General features: G+C 36.8%; 1 pseudogene; it reads left to right on the top strand.

Annotated features, from left to right (window-relative positions):
• Window positions 1–2,156: 2,156 nt before the first annotated feature.
• Window positions 2,157–2,927, top strand: LOC119532909 (annotated as a pseudogene).
• The last annotated feature ends 18,833 nt before the right edge of the window (window positions 2,928–21,760 follow it).

Here is a 21,760-nt window from a genome sequence, read left to right as displayed (position 1 = left end):
TATGCTTCGGTTTTATATAAAATAACTCCTCCTTAAATGATAAAACCATTTATCATGTGTGTAGGTTTTTTTTGTTGCACTTATAAGATCTTTGAACAGTGACTTTGTACAGTTAGTATCCCCCAAGAAATACTATAATAAGGCACCCAAACAAGGTGGGTATTGTTGTTGGTTTGATATTACCACTATTAGGGTCATACTTTCAGAGAAAATAACTAATTGACACAGCTGAGAACAGGTTGCTGAGAGTCTAGGACATAGATCAGTGTAAAGGATAAAAAATAAAATGAGTTTTAAAAATCAGCCAAACAAGTTATAAAGAAGTTAGATGACCAGTAACCTGTGTGACTGAGTGAATTTTTCTTCAAAAAATAATTCAGCAGAATAATTTGTGAGTATCCCAAGGTAAGCATATTTTAAAAAAAATAATATTAATTACCTCTCACATTACCACTTATTTCCTATTCTTCCTCTTTCTTCACTAACATATTTTGTGCTCAGTAATGTAAACAAGAGCAATTTAAATATTCTCAACTTGAAGGCACTTATTTTTCATTTCTAGAATTGTTTGGGAATGACAAGTTTTCCTAACATCATAGCTCCCTGTGTCCAGACTAGATGACAACATCTCAGCTGAGAAAATCATAGAATTGTTCAGGAGAAAAATCCTAAGTAAGCTTTTTATGACATCTTCTACACAATCACAGCAGATCAAGGTAGAATCTTTGTCCACCAGGACAAAAGCAAACAAAAACCTCTAATAATCTGAGAAAGGATGGTACTGAGCCTACATTGCCAGCTTCTATGATGTGATCATTACGGGTAGCAGATAGGCTGAAATGACAGTTTGCCTGCAGACATGATAGAATCTACAAAGCCTGAAGGCAATGAGAACATAAAAATAGCAGTCCTTCCATGTTAAGGGCCAAATATGGTAGCCAAGCACTGAGTTTTAAGGAGATAAGATGTACAAATGTTAAGCTATGATTCAACAATAAAAAACTAAGGAGGAGGTTTGAAGAGTGAGCAAAACAAGACATTCCATGTTTCAAGGTTCTTGCAATAGAAGATGCCCCAAGGATGGGTATTTTTAAAGTGCCAGTCATATGTGTAAAAGGGAGAAAAAATGCCAGGAGAGAAAACAGCTATGAGAAAAATAACATGGAAACTTTCACACAAATAAAAAATTTATCTACTTTGCAAATTTTTTGCAGCACAATTGGGCAAGTCTAGCCACATGCAAGAGTTCAGATGAGAGTTCAGCAGCTCTCCCTAAGGTCAGTCACCCCCAAGTGGCATATCTAGCTCATACATTCATATAGGAGTGAATCAAAACTTTTAACCATGTGATGGGGCTGAATCCAGCAGGCTGGATAGAGACAAAGCATTTTCTATGCACCAACATGTTGGATATAGTCATATAAAAACCATACATCCTGGAGCCAGAGAGGTCCTTTTCATCATCACCATATAACACCATGGGAACAAAGAGGAACATTGTGCTCTGTACCATAGTGAGACATGTTTTAAGGTGACTTGCATGCCCTTTGTTTTTACCACACTGACTAATTAGAATAAATTGCCTTTACAGAATTTTTTAGAAAGTACTTCATATATGCTGAGTTATTCATAAAATACAATAAATGGTAAACAGACGAGGGTATGCACAAATAGAGGTTAAGCGACATCAGAATGACAACATTTTAACCCCTTAGGTGTAATTCAGTGTTCTGAATTTAATGTTTGGCTGAAATCATGTTTTTTTTTTTCTTTTATTATTTATGTGCTTCTTATTAAAATGAAATAATATTCTTCAGGAACAAGTTGTGAAATCACATTTTCTTATTTTAGCAGAGACTTCATGGTTTAATGCTTCATCAAATAAAAGGTAAAGAAATTTTGTATTTTCAGGAAAAAACAATATTCTCCATTTAACTTTGATAACTGGTGTCATCTCCATGACTTCCAGAACAATGAATGCATCCGGACAAAAAACCATCAACTCCGTTAGCCACTTTATCCTCCTGGGCTTTCCCTCAAGCCCAGAAATGCAGCTCCTCTTCTTCGGACTCTTCTCAGTAGCCTACACTCTGACTCTGAAGGGGAACGCAGCCATAGTCTGTGCTGTGCGGTGGGACCAGCGCCTTCACACCCCCATGTACATCTTCCTGGGGAATTTCTCTTTCCTGGAAATATGTTAAGTCTCCACGACTGTCCCTAACATCTTGGCCAACTTTCTCTTCACAAGCAAATCCATCTCTTTTGTGGGCTGCTTTACGCAGGTCTATTTCTTCTTCTCTTTTGGGTGTGATGAGGGCTTCTACCTTTGCATCATGGCCTTTGACAGGTGCCTTGCCATCTGCCGTCCTCTGCATTATCCACACATCATGACTAAAGAGCTGTACACTGGCCTCATTTTGTTTGGATGGTCAGGTGGGTTAATCCTCTTACTGACCCCAGTTGCTCTCATTTCACAGTTGCCTTATTGTGGCCCAAACATCATCAATCATTTCCAGTGTGATCCTGTCCCTTTGATGATGCTGTCCTGCTCTGAAGATACCACCACACAGCTTATTTACGCTACTTTCAATGGTATCTTCATGATTGGCACTTTTCTCTTCATCCTTTGCTCATATGCTGTGGTGATTCTGACTGTGCTATGGATGCCTTCAGCTGCAAGCAAACACAAGGCTTTCTCCACTTGTGCCTCTCATCTGGCTGTGGTGTTCTTGTTTTTTGGCTCTATTATGGTGATGTATGTTAGCCCTGGTTCAGGACACCCAGTGAGAATGCAAAAAATTGTGACCTTGTTTTATTCTGTGATAACACCACTCTGCAATCCTCTAATTTACAGCCTTAGGAACAATGAGATGAAGGCTGCATTGAGGAAAATCTTCAGGACTGAAAAACCAACTCACAAAATATAAATGAACACCAAATTCCATCTCTCAGGTGTAACTTATCTAAGTAAGATATTATTGATTGCTATTATTGTTATTATTATTATAACAGGACCCATTTTCATCTTAATCACCATTCACCACAAGATGCAGTAGTCTTATTTAATAATATGTGTTAGCATATGAAATAGATTTTGTTTTGAAATTTTATCAAAAAGTGACATATTATGTGTCCCTCTCTATTTAACTCATTTTCTGAAAAAATTCTGCAGAATTCTGCTTTATATTTTGAGCTATCTAGCATCTTATACTCATTTAACAGAGATCATAGACTACTTTGAGGATTAACACTACAGGACAATAAGTCTCCACTGGGAAATATTAACTAAAACAGAAGATTCATTTTTGAAAGAATTCCACTTTGCAAAAGCGTTCTTTTCTTGCCTCTTCTAAGGAAAGCCAAGAGGTCTTTAAAGATCATCAAGGAACAACACACTAACAGGCTTAACTGGATAGTAAGTGATTTTTCAGAGAACTCACAGGATAAGGATTAGGAATTTAAAGTGAATTAGTTACCTAGAATATAGTAAGTACAAAAGTTTAATATCATGAGCCAGCATTACTCAGGGCATGGCATGCTTTGCTGAAAACCAGGGCATTGTGTGATTCTGGTACAATATTTGGTTTAGAGTTAGTATGTGCATCTTATTTAACTACTTCCATAAACATTCTTAAATTTTTTAATAAGATATTTAATTAACATTGTTGCTTTCATTTTGACTTTACTTTTGTTCTGTGGCCACTTTTTTTCAAACATAAATATCAAAACATAATGAAAAAGAATAAATATAAAATGCAATTTACAAATGTTAATTTAGAGCCTTTGTGAAGTCACTTGCTCCACAATGCAAGGGACAAGAGCAATAGATTTCCTCTCTGAAAAACCTGGGTTGAGAATGTTTTCTGAGATTGAAAGGCAGGATTTCTATGAGCTCTAGAAAAGGACTAGTTGTCTTTATTCTACTTTCCACAAGAAATCTAAATTAAGTACCTGAACAGTTACCTGAAAAAATGACAACATAGGAATAAAATATAAAGAAGTTAGAATTTCATCCAAACTGTCCATATTGAATTGTTTAAAAGTGCTGAAAATTTTAACACTGATTTCAAAGTATTGATAATTTTAACACCAATTTTCTTTAGTGGGACTTACTGAATGTACCTGTCAGTTCCATTCACCTTTCTTAATTACATGAAGAAAAAGCATAAGAATTAGTGATGCTTAATAAAATGTCATGTTGATTATTATAAAGGTGCACAGTGTCTGTAATTGTCTGAGTTACTTATTAACCAAGATTTTCATACCCACCTTAAATTCTACCTCATACCAAGGTTATTGCCCTTGATGAACAAATTGCCAATTATTTGATAGATTAAAAAGCAGATCCAAAATACACAGACCTATCTTTACTGCATAAACATCTCTTCCTCAGTCCATATTTGTAGCTTCATGGTAGGAAGTGAAAAGTTTTCACAAAAACAACTGATAGATGAAAAGAACCTCAGGATTGGTGCAGAGATGTGTTGTCTGAAGGTGTGGGTGCAAGGCACAAACTGGCTGGTGCTACACTACTACCCCTCTAAGGCAAGGCCTTAGAGCATAGTGGTGGAGGAAATGCATATCCTGAGAAGAGCTGGGAGCCATTGTCTTAGCTGTCAATCTGTGTAGTGGGGGAAATGGCCTCCTATGCCAGATAAGACTACGCAGTGACTAAAGAGTAAGGCTAAAGGCTTCATTGATTGGCCTGGGCACAAAAGGAACCAGATAGGAAAGTCAGAAACAAGGAAATTTGAGGAGGAGGCATATAGATGAACAAATGAGAGTGAACACAAAGGATGCAGATCTTTGTTTCTCAAATCAGTGCCCTTCAGAAACTATGCTCCACAGTGGAGGCACTCACCAGTCAGGTGTAAAGTATGTGTCTTCCAGTAGCTCTCAGACAGCTCTCTGCTCATTAACCTCGGTGCTTCCACAAAGTGCCCACAAACACAGAGAAGCTATGCATGAGCCACAAAATCTGAGCATTCTCTTACCAAGGCTGATAAACCCACTGTTGCTTCTTTTTCCATCTTTCCAGCAACAGAGACCAATGCTAAGCACTCAAATTGGTACCAGTCTTTAAGATAAACAATTAGTAATGGGTGGCAAATTGATTAACTCAAAATTCTTCCCTTCTAGGGTTCAAAGATTTGCTCATTTGAGATAGTTTTTCCTGGTTAGTATTTGGCTTCTTTTCCTGCAGAGCCTCTGCCCATGCCAGTACCCTCATGATTATAGAAAGCCTGATTTACTAATAAGGGTTCCAGCCAAAGGAAATGAAACAGTGGGTGCAGGACCACAGCATTCACTGGACATGCCTTATAGTATATCATCTAGAAGCAGTCTACTTGATAGAATATTTTCTGAGTGTACTACTAAAAGCTAACCGAGGTCCTCAGAAAACTAAATATAGAGTTGCCTTATAACCTGGCAATCCCATTACTTAGTATCTACCCAGAAGATCTGAAAGCAGGAATGCAAACAAACACTTGCACACCAGCATTCATAGTGGTATTATTCACAATTGTCAAAAGGTGGAAACAATCCAGGTGTCCATCAACTGAGGAATGGATACACAAAATGTGGTATATACATACAATGGAATACTATTCAGCAGTAAGAAGGAATAAAGTCCTGAAGCACGTAACAACATGGGTGAACCTTGAGCACAAAACACTGGGTGAAATAAGCCAGAAACAAAAGGACAAATATTGTACAATTTCAACAATATGAACTAACTAGAATATCTAAATTCATACTCATAAAATCTAGATTATAGGTTACCAAGAGATAGAATGAGGCTAGAGAATGGGGAGTGGTTGCTTAATAGGTACAGAATTTTTAAACAATGTTTAACTTAAAAATTTGGAAATGGATAGAAGTGATGGTAGCACATTTTTAAAACTATCAGTAATGCTGCTGAATTGTCTGTTAATGTGGTTGTCAAGGGTTGTCTACAGTCATGTATGTCACCAGAAATAAAGCTAAAGGTCAAAATATGGGAATGTATAACACAGTGTTCTAGTTTGCTAATGCTGCCTTTTTGGAAAACACCAGAAATGGTTTGGCTTTAATAAAGGGGCTTTATTTGGTTACAATGTTACTGTCTTAAGGCCATAAAGTGTCCAAGATAAGATGTCAACAATCAGGTACCTTCACTGGAGGATGGCCAATGGCACCTGGAACAAGTCTGTTAGCTGGGAAGGCATCTGCTCCAGAGTTCTGATTTCAACATGGCTGTCTCCCAGAACATTCCTCTTTAGGCTGCAGCTCCTCAAAAATGTCACTCTTAATTGCTCTTGGGGTGTTTATCCTCTCTTAGCTTCTCCAGAGCAAAAGTCTGCTTTCAAAGGCCATCTCCAAAATGTCTCTGTAAGCTGCAGCTCCTCTCTCAGCTCCTGTGTCTGCTTCAAAGCATCCCTTTTGGTTGTAGCAAGTTTGCTGCCTCTGTCTGAGCTTATATAGTGCTCCAGTGAACTAATCAAGGCCCATGCTAAATGGGCAGGGCCACATCTCCATGGAAATTATCTAATCAGAGTTATCACCTACAGTTGGGTGGGTCACATCTCCATGGAAACACTCAAAGAATTACAATCTAATCAACCCTAATACATCTGCTGCCAAAAGATTGCATCAAAGATAATGGTGTTTTAGGGGACATAATAGATTAAAACTGGAACACAGTGAATCTTGTGGTGGATCATGTCTGTGATTAACACTACAAATATAAATAAGTTCTCTCATGAACCAGAACAAATATATGATACTTTTACAAAGAGTTAATACTGGAATAGTGTATGGGGGAAAATACCTAGTATAAACTACAGACTGTAGTTAACAGTAATATCTTAATAGTCTTTCATAGACAGTACAAGCATACCATACCAATAGTAGCAGTTAACAATGGAGGGAAAAAGAGGTATGAGGTGTTTTAGGTTTTTTTTTTTTTATGTCTGTTTTCAATTTTTCTTTTTGGAATAATGAAATTGTTCTAAAATTGATTGTGGTGGTAATTACACTACTGTGTGATGATACTGTGAACCTTTGACTATATACATTGCGTAGATTATACAGTGTATGAATATATCTCAATAGAATTTGCATTAAAGAAAAGCTAACCAATGTTTCTCAACCTCAGCATTACTGACATTTTGGAGGAGGATAATACACCATTGTGGAGTACTGTCCTGTTCTTTATAGTATGTTTAGTAGTATCCTTGGTCTCTATCTACTTGATAACTGTAACAGCACCTCCACATGTGACAAAAGTGTCTCCAGACATGGCCAAATACTCGGTGGATGGGGTGGAGAGAGAGGGGGCTGTCAAAAATACTCTGGAAAGCAATGACATTAGCTTGGGGATGATACCCTGCAAATTCTGGGCTTTGTGTGAGGGTGTTATACATATTTAATGACCAGCCAAAAAAGGGGGCTGTACCCCAATAGCCAAAATACAACATTCTGGAAACCAAGAAGTTGAAGTAAGTTTGACTCCTCTGCCTATAATTCCCAGTGATTCCTTTGCAAAATTTGTTCTTGCTGCCTCTGTGACATGATTGTCTGCTGGTGAAATCATGGCTACCAAGTTGGGAGGGGGAAGCTTCTACCAGGGGACCCAGAATGGGTTCTACTGAACTTGAAGCTATGGCTGCATCTATTGGGAATTCTCTTGCTGGCAGACCAATAGACAAAGAAGTCACTATGCTGGTCAGTGTGATCTATTCTAATTATCAGTGGTTGCTGCTACAGAACAAGGAGAAGGAGGAGACTAGCTGGAACTCAGAGGGCCTGGAGGGGTTTCTTTCAGTGCTTTCATGCCCAGTGATAGCAGCTAACAAAAAAATGCAGTATGCTCAGCCTCACAAGGGCAAAGCAACCCAGGGCCCAGAATCTTCAGAGATGAAGGTCTAGGTGCCCCAGTTGGCAGCCCCTTAAACCATCTGAATTGCTGATGGAAGATGAGATACATCTAGAAGGAGTGGTGAAGGAGGGAAATGCTGAATATCTGTGATGGCTATTTAATAAATCATTTTTATAGATCATAGGCTCCCAGCACCTTGAGGGAGGTCTCAGAAACAGAGAAGACATAACACAGGAAACAAGTGGATCTGAGTGGTGCAAACAGGGGACTATAGGAAAAGCTTTTGGCATCCTGCATTACATCCATTCAGCTTACATCTACTGCCAGTTACAGCTTCCTAGACAGTGATAGCTGGATAAGTAGAAAAAATACTCAATATAATTCTTTAGCTTGAAAATGTTTAGAATAGTCTTCAGTAGCCTAAATAAATAAACAAATAAGTAAATAAATAACACTAATTAAGATCACCTCACTCAAGCAACCTTGAGTTATTCTAAGCATGAAAAACCCTTATTAAAATAACTTGCTGTTGATCTAATCTCAACAATAAAAAAAAACACTTGCTCTCTGTTCCCAGGAAATCTCCCAGCATTGCCTGCAGGAGGATGCAAGGGATATCACCATATGACCTGATAACCAGGTCCTTCTTCTCCTTGATAAACAAGCCTGAAATGGGAAGACTTCAAGATAACAGGAGATTTTGACCAAACAGCTTTTTCTCTTCTATATTTTTTCTTCTGCTTTCTTCTTGATACTGGCCATTTCTTTGTCTGTTTGGGGTTATAAAAGCCCAAACCACTATTCTGACTTCGAGCTGGTCTTTGAAAGTTTTCTTCCTCCAGTTCCTTGTTGATGCATCTTCAATAAACTCACCTTCTCACCAAAGTGAAGAGATTTGTTTCTCTGTTTGACGTGGGATCAGTAGGGTCTGACTATTTAAAACTGTGTTTTGTGATGGTATCAATTTGGTGACCGTGGAGGGACCTCCACTGCCTTAGTGCAGCCCTTATCTGTGTCTTGTCAGCCACAAGGTTCTCCTGGACACCTCATCTCCATACCTAGGAGCTGTCAGTACCTGCCTGGGAATTTTTCCTGGAGAACCAGGACTGGAGGGTCTGGGTGGAGGTGCCTGCTGTGGACAGACACCAGGTGCTGCTGGATGAAAGGGACTTCAATTGAGACTTTCCTTGTGCAGGGTAAGTGTGTTTGTTGTTCTCATTTCATTTCCTTTTGTTTTAATTAGTCTATTTTGTGAAAAGTTAATTGAGTTGACCCAGAATTCATGCATGTGGACTCTGTGTGTTTGAGCCCCACTGTTCATGACCCAGGATATGTGTATGTGGTGCTCCTTTTGAATTTGTGTAGTTTGTGCAGTTTGCATTACTGTGGAGAACGAGTTGTATTTGAGGAGTTCCTACTCTGATGCTCTGTCTTCGTGATTTCTGTTGGTATTGCTCAGCCATGGGAAACTTTCAAAGTGTGTTGGCTGCATCTCCCTGGTAACTATTCTTAATAACTGTGTTAAATTTGGAGGGTGTCATTTTAAAAATAAATTGCTAGTACATTATTGCAACACTATGTGGCCAAAACATAAATTAAAGAGGTGGTATGGCCAGAAGATGGGACTCCTGACCTTCAGGTTAGAAATATATTACAAGAACAAAAGATTATGAGATTTATAAAAAATAACACTGCAGTTGCAATCAGCTGGCTATTATGTGTGGTACCTATATCAGACTGTCTCAAGAAAGAGAAATCTGAAAGTTAAAGGAAAAGTTACAGTTAGAAAAAGTATGTGGACTTCCACCTCTGCTTCAGTGGCAGGCCTTCCAGAGCAATTAGGTAAGAGAAATAATCATATAGAAGTGCTTGTCTGTCAGTTTTTAAAATCAGGAAGTCAGAGAAAAGGACCCAGCCAAAAGTTAAATGTATCTTAGCTAAGAAGAATTGTGATCCAAAAACCTGAAATCCCTGGAAGAACATTAAAAATTCATTAGTATAATTTCATATAAAATTAGCAAAAGTGTGAATTATCAGACTGGTGCAAAGTCCCTTTAAGAGCCTGGTTTGACCAGTAAATAAAACTATGATTATAAGAGAATACTCTGCTAGGTAATTAAGTTGGGAAAACTCCCCCTCTTAGTAACCAAGAAGCAAATGCTTTAGCCCATATCCTCCTAAAATGTCCCACACATGCTGAGAAGGCTGCTCATAAAAAGGTGGGCATAGAGGAGCAGCCATGGGGTGGCAAATAGCAAAAACATGAGAAATCTCCCTCAAATATTCTGATTCAATAACTGTTATATGAGATTATGATGCTTATGCCTGGCTTCACCCTCATTCAGTAACCTATACTAATGGATATATACATAAGGTAAATATGCCTCTAAAAATTTTAACAAAACTGTGAAAACAAAATACTTTTATTAATTTCAAAATTCATGCAAAATTAAATCATTGTGGGTTTTTTTGGGGGGTAACAATTTAATACCTATACATTCCATTAATCCTTGTCAAAAGATTGTATATTACTGTTTCAAAATGCATTGACCAAAGTGTTCAAAATATTTATCATTATTCTAACAAGTTTGATTTTAATGGTACTTTTATGTTGTAAGATGTTTTCTGAAAAGAGTTTCCATAATCATTTTTGTAACTTTTAATATAAAATATTTAAAATGTGTTTTATTAAAAGGGAAAAAGAAGGAAATTTTGTCCAGGAAACAGTCCATGGGTCAATCTTATAAGTTTTTTTAAGCCTTAGTCAAACAAAAATTTAGTTTCTCTCTTTAAAAATAACAAAGTTTCCTTGGATTATTCATCTGTTTTCAGCAAGAGATTATAAAATTTTTCTGAATAATCAGTGTAAAAGGCAGAAAATCTGTGTTTTATTAAAATATCTTCTTGTATTTCATGTTAATTTTATCATGTCCTTGATTGTTTAAGAATATCAAGTCTTCTCACTTTCAAAAGCTAAGTCTTTTCCTTAACTTTACTTTAATAAAAACCAAACATGACAATTTTTAACATTTTGCTTTCTCAAGGTCAAGCCCTAAAGATATCTTTTTATTCCCAATGGTTGCAAAGGATTTGTTCTTTCATCTTGAAAAAATGAAGTCCTAAAAATAGTTAAATTCATTTGTCATGCTATAAGTTGCATAAGAAATGTTTAGATGATGTTATAAAATTAAAAGAAATTTTCTAACCTATTAGTTACTGATCTGCATAATATTAAACAACAATATAGTACACTAGTTATGGTTTTACTTGTTTTAAAAATGCTATATATCACAAAATAGCCATATTTCCTTGTCACTTATATTAATTTTACTCTGATGTTTCTTTGAAAGTGCTTGCAGTCAGCTACAAGTCGTAGCTTTATGACTTATGTCCAGAGCATCTTCCAGATTGATATACAAATCTCTTCACCCTTGCTCAGCAGGAAGCATTTACAGAAGGTGGGCCTTCACCCACTTTCCCTTTTATAAGAAATGCTCACAAGATACCACTTCTTAAGAATAAGAAAATACTACATAAAAGGGGGGAGGGGAATTTGATTGGATAAGTAGGAAAAATACTCAATATAATTCTTTAGCTGGAAAATACTTTAAAAAGTTTATTAAGATCATTTCACTCAAGCAACTTTGAGTTACTCTAAGCATAAAAAGCCCTTGTTAAAATAATTTACTGTTGCTCTAATCTGAACAACATAAAGCTTATTCTCTGTTCCCAGGCACTCTCCTAGCATTGCCTGCAGGAGGATTCAAGGGATTTTGCCATGCCGTCTGATAATTGGTGCTGCCTTCTCCTTGAAAAACAAGACTGAATGAGAGGAGGACTTCAAGATAACAGAAGATTTGACCAAACAGCTTTTTCTCTTTTATTTTTTTTTCCCTTCTGCTTTCTTCTGGGTCCTGCCATTTCTTTGTTTGGGGTTATAAAAGCCCAAACCACAATTTTCTCTCTGAACTGGTCTTGGAAAGTATTTTTTCCTCCAGTTCCTTGTTAATGCATATTTAATAAACTCACCTTCTCACCAAAGCAGAGAGACTTGTTTCTCTTTGATGTGGGAAAAGGTAGACTTGATTGTATTTTCTGATGGTAACAGCAGTGGCAAGCTTGAACTCATTGTGATAGTGTTCAACCCACCAAGCAACGTATGTCTTTTCACTTTCTGCCTTGGTTCCTCACCCAAAACCTCTGGTGCCTAGTAAGCTGGAAAAAATGCAGCCAGAATATGAGGGGATCAATGTCCCCAGTGACAAACATCAACTAATGGTGGAGGGAGTCATTGTATAAACATTCAAGTTTCTCAGACTCCTGACACAGCCAAGCCCCAGTTCCTGACCCTATAGACTTGAATAATACAAACTGACAGACTGTCTCTGATTCCAAGTCTCTTTCTCCCTGCTCTCTATTCTTCCTTCCTAGGGAACCCCAAACAAACTATGTACCCAAGAACTCATATCAGGTTATGATTTGAAAAACCAAAACTGAAACAAGTTTTAACTGTGATCTACCCTCAATTATGCCTTTTAGAATCACAACACATTATTTCCTGTTTTAGACTTTCCAACTTAGAAAACTTGGTGTTCCTCAGCCTTTTCATGGTCAACCTCCCACTAATGCCCTTAGCCCACCTTCCCAAAAATATTCTGGGAACTCACATCAATAGTTACTTTCTCTTTCTCCAGAATTGAACTTTAGCCTTGTACTTCTCCAAAGGTTTTACCCAAGTAGGAAAGAGGGGGAGTGGAAGGGACTGAAAGGGAGAGATTGAGAGAGAAGACATCTCCCTGGAATGTGCTCACATTTAGAGTCTCACTTTTTTACTCCTCATCTAGATGGCATGAAGGAATAAAGTCAACCTCTACCTCATCTCTCATTCACCCCACCATCCCCTGCTTCCCAGTCTCCCACATCCTCTGCTTTGCTAAAACTCCTTTCCTGAGGCCACCAGTGATCTTCATGCTTCTTTAGAGAAGTAACATTAATAATCATACAGAGATTTTCTCTTAAGTATAAGAAGACTTCAAGATCTGCCATCACTCTCATTAGCTGCCATTATCTTTCACCAGAATACACATGAATGGACAACTTTATATTTTTATGAATCCCCATTAATTGGGTTTGAAAACTTTTGTGAAAGACTGAACATAAGTTTGCTTAGGATCAATCGCAGCCTCTTACAAACTAGAGTGAAGGTGAAAGAAATAAAAAATGTGTGTGCCCCTACAATTGTATCTCAAATTTTAGGTAATTTAACATTTTTCATGTTTGACATGGAATGGATAGAAGCCTAGTATTTCTCAGAGTTGAAAATGCATATTAATCACCTGTACATCTTTTTTAAAATATGGGTTCTGAAGGGTCATGGTTATGGACATTAGAAATTATTGGCCATAAAGTTTCCAATGTGGTACAAGATGATGTATGACACTATTATGGATAGAATCATGACCCCACAAAGACATGTTTCAATCCTAATCCCCAGTCTAGTGTGTGTGAATTCATTTGTAAGTAGGACCTTTAAAGATTCTATTTGAATGATGCCAAATTAAATCAAGGTGGGTTTAATTCAGTATGGCTAAAATCCTTACAATCAAAGGAAATTCAGATGCAGTCAGTTAGAGGAAGCCAAAGAAAGAGACAAAGATCACCATTTGATGAAGGCAGAGATGTCTCTAGAATCCAAGATATTACAATGATTGCCAGCAAATCAGCTCCAGAATCCTACAGTCTCTGGGAGAAAGCATGACCTGGTAATACCGTAATGTTGGACTCCTAGCCTCCAAAACAATGAGACAATAGATGCCTGTGGTTTAAGCCAATCATCCTGTAGTATTTATCATAGCAGCCCTGGCAAACTAAAGCAAACACCATTATATTTAAAAAAAACAGACAAACCTATACTTTCTATTGCTAATTTATGTGCATTTATGAAATATTACAACATATGCATACAAAAGATACCTGTTATACATTTGCATTTTTAACAAAATATTGTTGAAATTAGCTATATTTATATATGTAGTTCTTATTCATTTACAATAATAGCTACTGCATTTTCATCTTATCAATGTACCACAACTTATTCATCCATTTTTCAGTTGTCAATATTCAGATCATTTCCAATTGTTCTTATATTTAGGACTTTGATATATATTTGATATATTTTGATATGTAGGTTTTTGATATATTTTGAGTTTGTATGTAGTGTAAGGTAGTGATCCACTTTTTTGCAAATGGAGATCTAGTTTTCCCAGTACCACTTGTTGAAGAGACTATTCTTTCCCAATTGAGTAGTCTTTGCCATCTTTTCAAAAATCAGTTGGCTATAAATGTAAGGATTGATTCCTGAGCTCTCAGTTCAATTCCTTTGGCCTATATGCCTGTCCTTGTGCCAGTACCATGCTGTTTTGATTACTGTGGCTTTGTATATGTTTCAACATTAGGAAACAGGAGTCCTCCAACTTACTGCTTCTTTTGCAAGATGGCTTTAACCATCTTACTAGTTGTTCCTGGTTGTTCATTAGTTTTTCCAGGGGACTAATTAAATTCCACTCCTCTCTATGCCACCATCTTTCTCCCTCCCACTGTAAAATTCACCAACTGCTATGGAGTTATTTCAGTATTTTCAATGCAAGCACAGCTGACCATCATCTTGAATAGAAAGAAAAAAAAAAGGGATCCTGTCACTGAGGGGACAGGACAGGTCCTAGGAAAATTTCATATTTAATCCTTGTTTCAGGTCGAGTACCCATTGCTCCTAATTTAGTTTCAGTTTCCTTATTACCTCCAGGTAATTCCTTTTGCAACTCACCATCTGAGTAAACAGAACATCCACAGTCCCAAGGAGACAGTTTCTTTCTGTATAGCACTTTTGTTTGTTTCATTTGTGACCAGTTTTAACTGAATCTAAGCAACGGTAAACATATTATTGTTTATTCCATGTTTTCTCTTCTCCAAACAGATGAAGAAAACATCTTTGTCGAAAGTATATAGTCAGGGGATGTTGACAATTTCCTAAGCATGAAATCAAGGGAAAGATAGGCAAATATAATTAAATTGAGAGAAAAGATTTATAAATATAATGTTCATTTGGTAGAAATTATACAAATGAAGTGAAAACATACATGTCACATAGAGGATAGCAAAGGTTAACATCTATAAATTATTAATCATTATTTAAATCCACAAGACAAAATACTCAGAGAAAAATGAGCTAAAGATTATGAATGATAAATCCATAAAGAAAAAAGGCAAAACAAACAATAAAATACTGCTAGTTTTTAAGTTCAGGCTACCTTCAGAAAGTAAGAAGCCTTAAAACAATGAGATAATCACGTTAGAATGTTTCTGGTCAGAATGGGATACATACAACATTTTGGTGGACAATTTGAAAATATGTATTCAAAAAGAACCTAAAAAATCATATAGATTTTATTTAGCAATTTTATTGCAAGTAGTTTATTCCAAGAGAACACCATCCCATAGTTGTTTGCAAAAGAAAACATGCAAACCATTTAAATGACCAACAACAGATAATAAGTTAAACAGATTATGGTCTATTTATACAGTGAAATATTATGCAACTATTAATGACTGTGTAGGTATATATTTAATAATATGAGAAATGTTCATGAAGATTTGTGTAAAAGCTTAGCATCCAATTTTACAGACATATATAAAAATATGTGTGCATATATATACATATACCTGCATCTATACATATTTTTAAAATATATAAATATAAATGTTTAGTAAGTTTCACATTTTAAATAAAAATATTACTCTGACTATATTAATTAACTATATTAATGGAAGGGAAAACCTCAAATGCTCTATGATTATACCATATTCTTTTTGTTTGCATCTTTTCTCAAGTTTTTCTATAATGAACATGCAGCTAAAATATATAATAAAACAAAAACTTTTTAAAATAAATTAATCTTTAGAGAGATCTTGATAAGGGAAAGAATTCACAGATCATTTTTCTAAAGACCACATGTGGAGAAGGGGCAAAAGAGGTGGAAAGGAGTGGAGCAAGCTATGGGTGCAAAACTTTTTCAGCATAAAGTTCCACAGAGGTAGATATTTATTAAACAAGGCCTGTTTGCCACTCATTTAGCATAGACAATTGCCTCAATTTATCAAAATATCACCTCTGAAGCTAAGTATAGAATTGTCATATGATCCAGCAATCCCACTACCATGTATATACCTAGAAGAAATGAAAGCAGAGACACAGACATTTACACACCAATATTCACAGTGGCATTATTCACAATTGTCCAAAGATGGAAGCAACCTAAGTGTCTATCAACCAATTAGTGGACAAACAAAATATGCTATATACATACAAAGGAATATTACGCAGCAGTAAGAAGGAATGAAGTCCTGATGCATGTGACAGCATGGATGAAACCTGAGGACATTATGTTGAGTGACATAAACCAGATACAAAAGGGCAAATATTGTATGTTCATACTAATATGAACTAATTACAATTAGCAAAGTCATGAAGCTAGTATCTACAATACAAGATACCAGGAGATACAATGAGGGCAGAGAATATGGAGCTGATGCTTAATTTGTGGAGAAATTAGAAAACGGTTGATTGTAAAGGTTTGGAAATGGATAGAGGTATGGTAGCACATTATAGTGAGTGTACTTAACTGCACTGAATTAGGGTGTGATTGTGATTGAAAGAGGAAGTTTAGAGTCATGTGTCACTAACAAGGAAAGCTAGAGATAAACATGGGACTATATAATGTAGTGAACCCTGTAGTGGATGACTGTGGTTAATAGTACAAATATAAGAATATCCTTCCATGAAACAGAACAAATGTACAACACTATTACAAGGTGTTAATAATGAGGTGGTATATGGGGGAAAATACAACTAATGCAAACTATGGATTATAGTTAATAATATTGTGCATTCTTTCATAAACTGTAACAAAGGTACAATACCAATACCAAGTATCAATAATAAGAGGTAAGGGGTATGGGATTTTTATTTGGGGAACAATAAGAATATTCCCAAATTGATTGTGGTGATGAATGTACAACTCTGTGATTATACCAAGTCGTTGATTGTACACTTTGAATGGACTGTATGGTATGTGAATAAAACTATTGTTTTAAAAAAAATCACCTCTGTCCAACATATACTGACAGGTATTCACCACCATGACATGAGAAAAATGTAAAATATACATCAAAGATGGGTGTGAGACTCTCAAAGGATTCTGAAAAATTGTATTAACTTCTCTCTCATGGAAAATTAATTGCATAAGGTAAAACATATTGGAGGGGAGCAGGGAAGGACAGGGGCAGAGTGACAAAATCAAACTGTAAGGTATACCAACTTCAAAAGATTGTAAATTACTTATCTAAGCTCAGTTTTTAAATGAGAGTATGTACAGGGAGCCTCTTCTTTCCCTCCTCCAAAATTACTGAAAGGAACAGGAAAAACTTCAGAACCTTACATATTACTCCTAAGAAGGCAGGGTGAAAGGGCAGGTCCCAGGTGTCCTGAACTGCATTAAAGAGGAGGTCAGATCCATGACAGAGCCTGTGATGCTCCCAAATTGTTCTCACATATGCCACCTTATTGTAGAGAAAGAGATCTGAGGAATATGGGTTCACTTCAATGGACCACTTCATTCCAGTGGTATCTGCATAGTGGCCAAATCCAGAAACCTAATCAGCAATTGAACTGCTCCAGGTACTTTTAGTTTACCTCATTTTTTTAAAACTATCTTTTGATTTTTTTATTAGAGAAGTTGTTTTACAAAAAAAAAAAAAATCATTCAGAAAAAAGTGTCCCCATGTACTAGCTCTCCCCCCATTAGTAACAACTTGCATTAGTGTGGTGCATTTGTTACAACTAACAGAAGAGCATTATTATAATCATTCTATTAACTATAATCAATTGTTTACATTAACCAATTGCTTCTTGATCCAAAGAAAGGGGTCTTTCTGTTTGCTTGTTTTGCTTTCACTCAAAAATAACTTGTCTTACCTGACAATGAATGAGCTTAGCATTACCCTGGCACATTCAGGCTTATGTAATTGAACCACTCCCAGAGACTTACTCTCTGAGGACAGCTACTTACTAAAGTCACATGGAGCAGAAGTGAGACAATGAGCTCACTGGAGATGTCACAGAGCCTCGGTTGCCATGGCAGTTGTTAGAAGAGAACACAGAGAAGGTTATAAGAGAAAAGAAAGAGAAGAGAGAAAAATCAGGAAGAGGTGAAGCTATAGAAAAAAATATGCCAAGCCTAACCACGTAGTTGAGAAATGTGTGTGGAATTTGTGCAGAAAACAATTATTTTCACGAAGAAAACAGCTTCCTGGAGTGATGCAGTTTCATGGAGGAATGATTTCTGAGGTACATTTCTGCTCAGACTAAATGTAAAGGGATGGAGGCAGATTAGGAAGTACACAGATTATTGTAATACGAAGTTTATATTAAGGAAGCTAGATAGCCACCAAGATAGCAGAGAATCAACAGATGTTTTCCACATGTAAATCATTGAGTTGAGTGTCAAAACATTTTGAAATGTAAAACAAATCCCCACATACTCCAGGAGCTCTTCCAAAGCACAAAAATTGGAGTGTCCATGAATTAGCACTGAGTGTAGAGCAGAATTGGTAAATGAAACCTGGTTACTCTAGATAGATAATTCTATTTGCTTTAAATATTCCCAGTATCAGTTTATGGGGCATGGACAGAGTGAATGTGCTACTTCGAAACCCAAGGGTTCAGTCAATTTGAATAACATGATGAGGCTCACCCTGCCACCATGTGACTCTAGACCAAAGTGCACAAAACTTGGAGAATAGAGTGCGGTCCTGAAGGGAATCACAAGGAGCCTAACAGAAGGAGGATAGTTCTGAAGTACATGCTTCTCCCTCTGTATAGAAATCAACTTTCCCAAGTCTGTACATCACTATCAGCATAGGATGACAGCATCTTTATTTAATTAGTTAAAAAGAATTGGGTTTAAATTTCTGCTAAAAAATACTAGGATTTTGTCCTATCAAAGTGACTTACTAACTAGACTGTGAGCTCTTTAAGGGCAAATCTTAATTAATCTTTTATCTCCAGAATCTAAAATTCAAATGCTTCTTTATGAAGTCATTCTGTGCCAAGAGACCAACTCAAGATTAAAATTCATCATAGTGCTTGAAGTAACAAGATTATTTAACAAATAAGCCCAAAAATGATTATAATATTCATTGGACTGAAAGAAATGCATAACAATTAAATAACAGTTAGAAACATACTCAGATTAGATATATCCTCTAGAACCATCTTATACTCTTGAAAGAGAATAAACAACTAAGCTGAATTACAGCAAAATCAAAGCACTTATCCTCTGGGAATTTGTTTCAATGCTTCAAAAACATTAAAATACCAGGACAATTGGAAAAACTTTAATGTGGTTCTGAGAATTAAATGGTAGTGATGTGTCAGTGCATATTTCTTGGTTTTGATGGCTGTAATAGATTATACAGGACAATGTACTCCTTTTTTGGAAAGGAACAGTAAAGCATTTGGGGATGGTGACCATCAAGTTGACAACTTAATCTCAAATGATTTAAGGAAAAAGTTTTTGTACTCTACTTCCAAATTTCCTGTACTTTTGTAATTGTTTCAAACGTAAAATGAGGAGTCAGAAGACACAAAGTAGTCACTAGACCATGGTAATTCTGAAATCCAGCTTGCCACATGGCACCAATTTCCCTTTGTCCAGGGGAAGAAAGTATTCACTGAGATGGGCTCAGTTCTGCTCTATGGGAGTGATTCTTTGTGGCTATTGGCTCTGTCTGCTAGGCTCTTGCTCCAAGCTCTGAATCATCTTTCATTTCTCATTAAAAATGGCTTGGGTTTGCAGCAAAGTTCCTTTCTTAGCTTATTTCCTCCTTGTAAAAGTTTGAGAACACAGAGGCATCTTTTCAATGTGAACTGTCTCTGTTCCTTTTAACCCAAACTGAAGTTATTTCTTCCACTACACACTCCCAACCAATGACTTCACTTCAAAATAAGAAATTGGTGAAACACTGTACTCAACTTATATTGTAATACTGCAATTGGCACAGTTAGATTCTGAATCGAATTTATCACAGGATCAGACCTGGGGCTATGCAAAATAATGTACTCTTTTATGGCTGCCATATAAACTCCCTATTTCTCTGGCCATGAATTGAGCTGTAAGGTTAAACTCCTGAGCTTGTTATTTTCTTGCTGTCAGTGCCCCAGGACACTTAGAAAAGCCAGCCTTGCCATGGTTCATGTGTTCATCATTGCTACCATAATAGTCAAGTAGAGCAGCCATTGGTCAACTTGGTCCACTAAGGCATTTGCTTCAGTAGCTACTTACTAGCATTCATTCCCCATTCCCTTTTCCTCCCATTCTTTGGCAACCACTAATCTAATATCTACCCACATCAGGTCTTATTGAACAATACTGTCATACAGGGTGGGAAGATTAACATAGCTTTGTTGCCTGTTCCAAAATAATGGAAACTCTTTCTAATTCTTTTTCCAAAAAGGATGGAAAAGAGTAAATTGCCAGAGCAATGCTTATATATCACACACTTAGGCTGTGTTAAACTGCTTTTTCAAAGATACAACATCTAGCACAGAAGCCACATTTAGGGCTGCTATTTTTTTGATTTTCTAATAGTCCAGGATGGATCTGAAGTTTTTGACTGAGGCCTGACTGGTGATTTAAATAGAGCTATGATGGGGACAATCACATTGGCATCTTTTAGTTTTTTGATGATGGCATTATTTTCTTTCATGCTCCCCAAAGACAAAGAATTATTTTTTATTTGCTATCTTAAGTAGAGCAGGGTAGGGCTGTCTCAGAGATTTTCTTACACCCTTTCCTCCTATGATAGCACCTACCACAAAAAAATAAAGAATCATTGTGTGTGTTGGGCCAACCTCAAATTATACCCATTCCAGTGATGAATGTAGGGATGGGAAAATAGTCATCAGCTGGCCCATGGAGCCAGTGGACATACTCTGAGCTGGATCTGAGCTAAGACTTAACTTATTACCTGACTCTTCATGTTTCACTGTCTTCTCAGACCCTGTATCCAAGAATCCTCAACAGGACCTCCCAGAAATATGTTCCTCTGGAAAGGTTTCTGACCTTACATAGTTTACCCAGTCTAGTGTGCCTATTTTCTGAGTTGTAATCCCTTCTTCCTTCACAGCAATTCTGGCATTCTTACCTCACTTAGTGAGAGTAATCACCTTTTCCATGCTTCTAGGAGCCATACCTGACATATGTTCATATCAACTGGCATCCTTGCCTTGGTGCTGTACCTTCTTTCCCAGGAGACTATTCTCAAATAGATAAACCAACCTGACATTTATCCCTTTGATCATGTACCTTTACAATCCAATTTCATTATACTCTCTTGGCTCCTGCTGGTACATACTCTCTAGGTCTTGCAACCTCTTTGGGATACAGTCTCTTTCATCCCTTATCCCCAATGAGTCTTCTGTTGGTATGAAGTGGCAACACTAGTTTACAGCCTAGAGGTCAGAATGTAGGTGGAGCACATCCTTGAGGATCAGGCCATGTTTTTATGTAGGAAAAGCCTCTTGTACCAGTTTGGATATTTTTTGTCTCCCAAAAAGCCATGTTCTTTAATGAAATCTTGTAGGGGCAGATTTATTAGTCTGTTGATTAGGGTGGAAACTTTTGATTGAATGTTTCCATGCAGATGTGACTCACTCAACTGTGGGTGAGAACTCTGGTTGAATTATTTCCATGGAGGTGTGCACCCGCCCATTTAGGGTAGGGCTTGATTAGTTCACTGGAGTATTTAATACAGAAGCTATGAGCCAGCACAGACCCAGATGCT

The sequence above is a fragment of the Choloepus didactylus genome, chromosome 4 (genome assembly GCF_015220235.1).
Source record: "Choloepus didactylus isolate mChoDid1 chromosome 4, mChoDid1.pri, whole genome shotgun sequence".
In the NCBI taxonomy this organism is placed as follows: Eukaryota; Metazoa; Chordata; class Mammalia; order Pilosa; family Megalonychidae; genus Choloepus; species Choloepus didactylus.
Note: the sequence above shows the minus strand (reverse complement) of the source record. Positions and strands in the feature narration are given on the sequence as shown.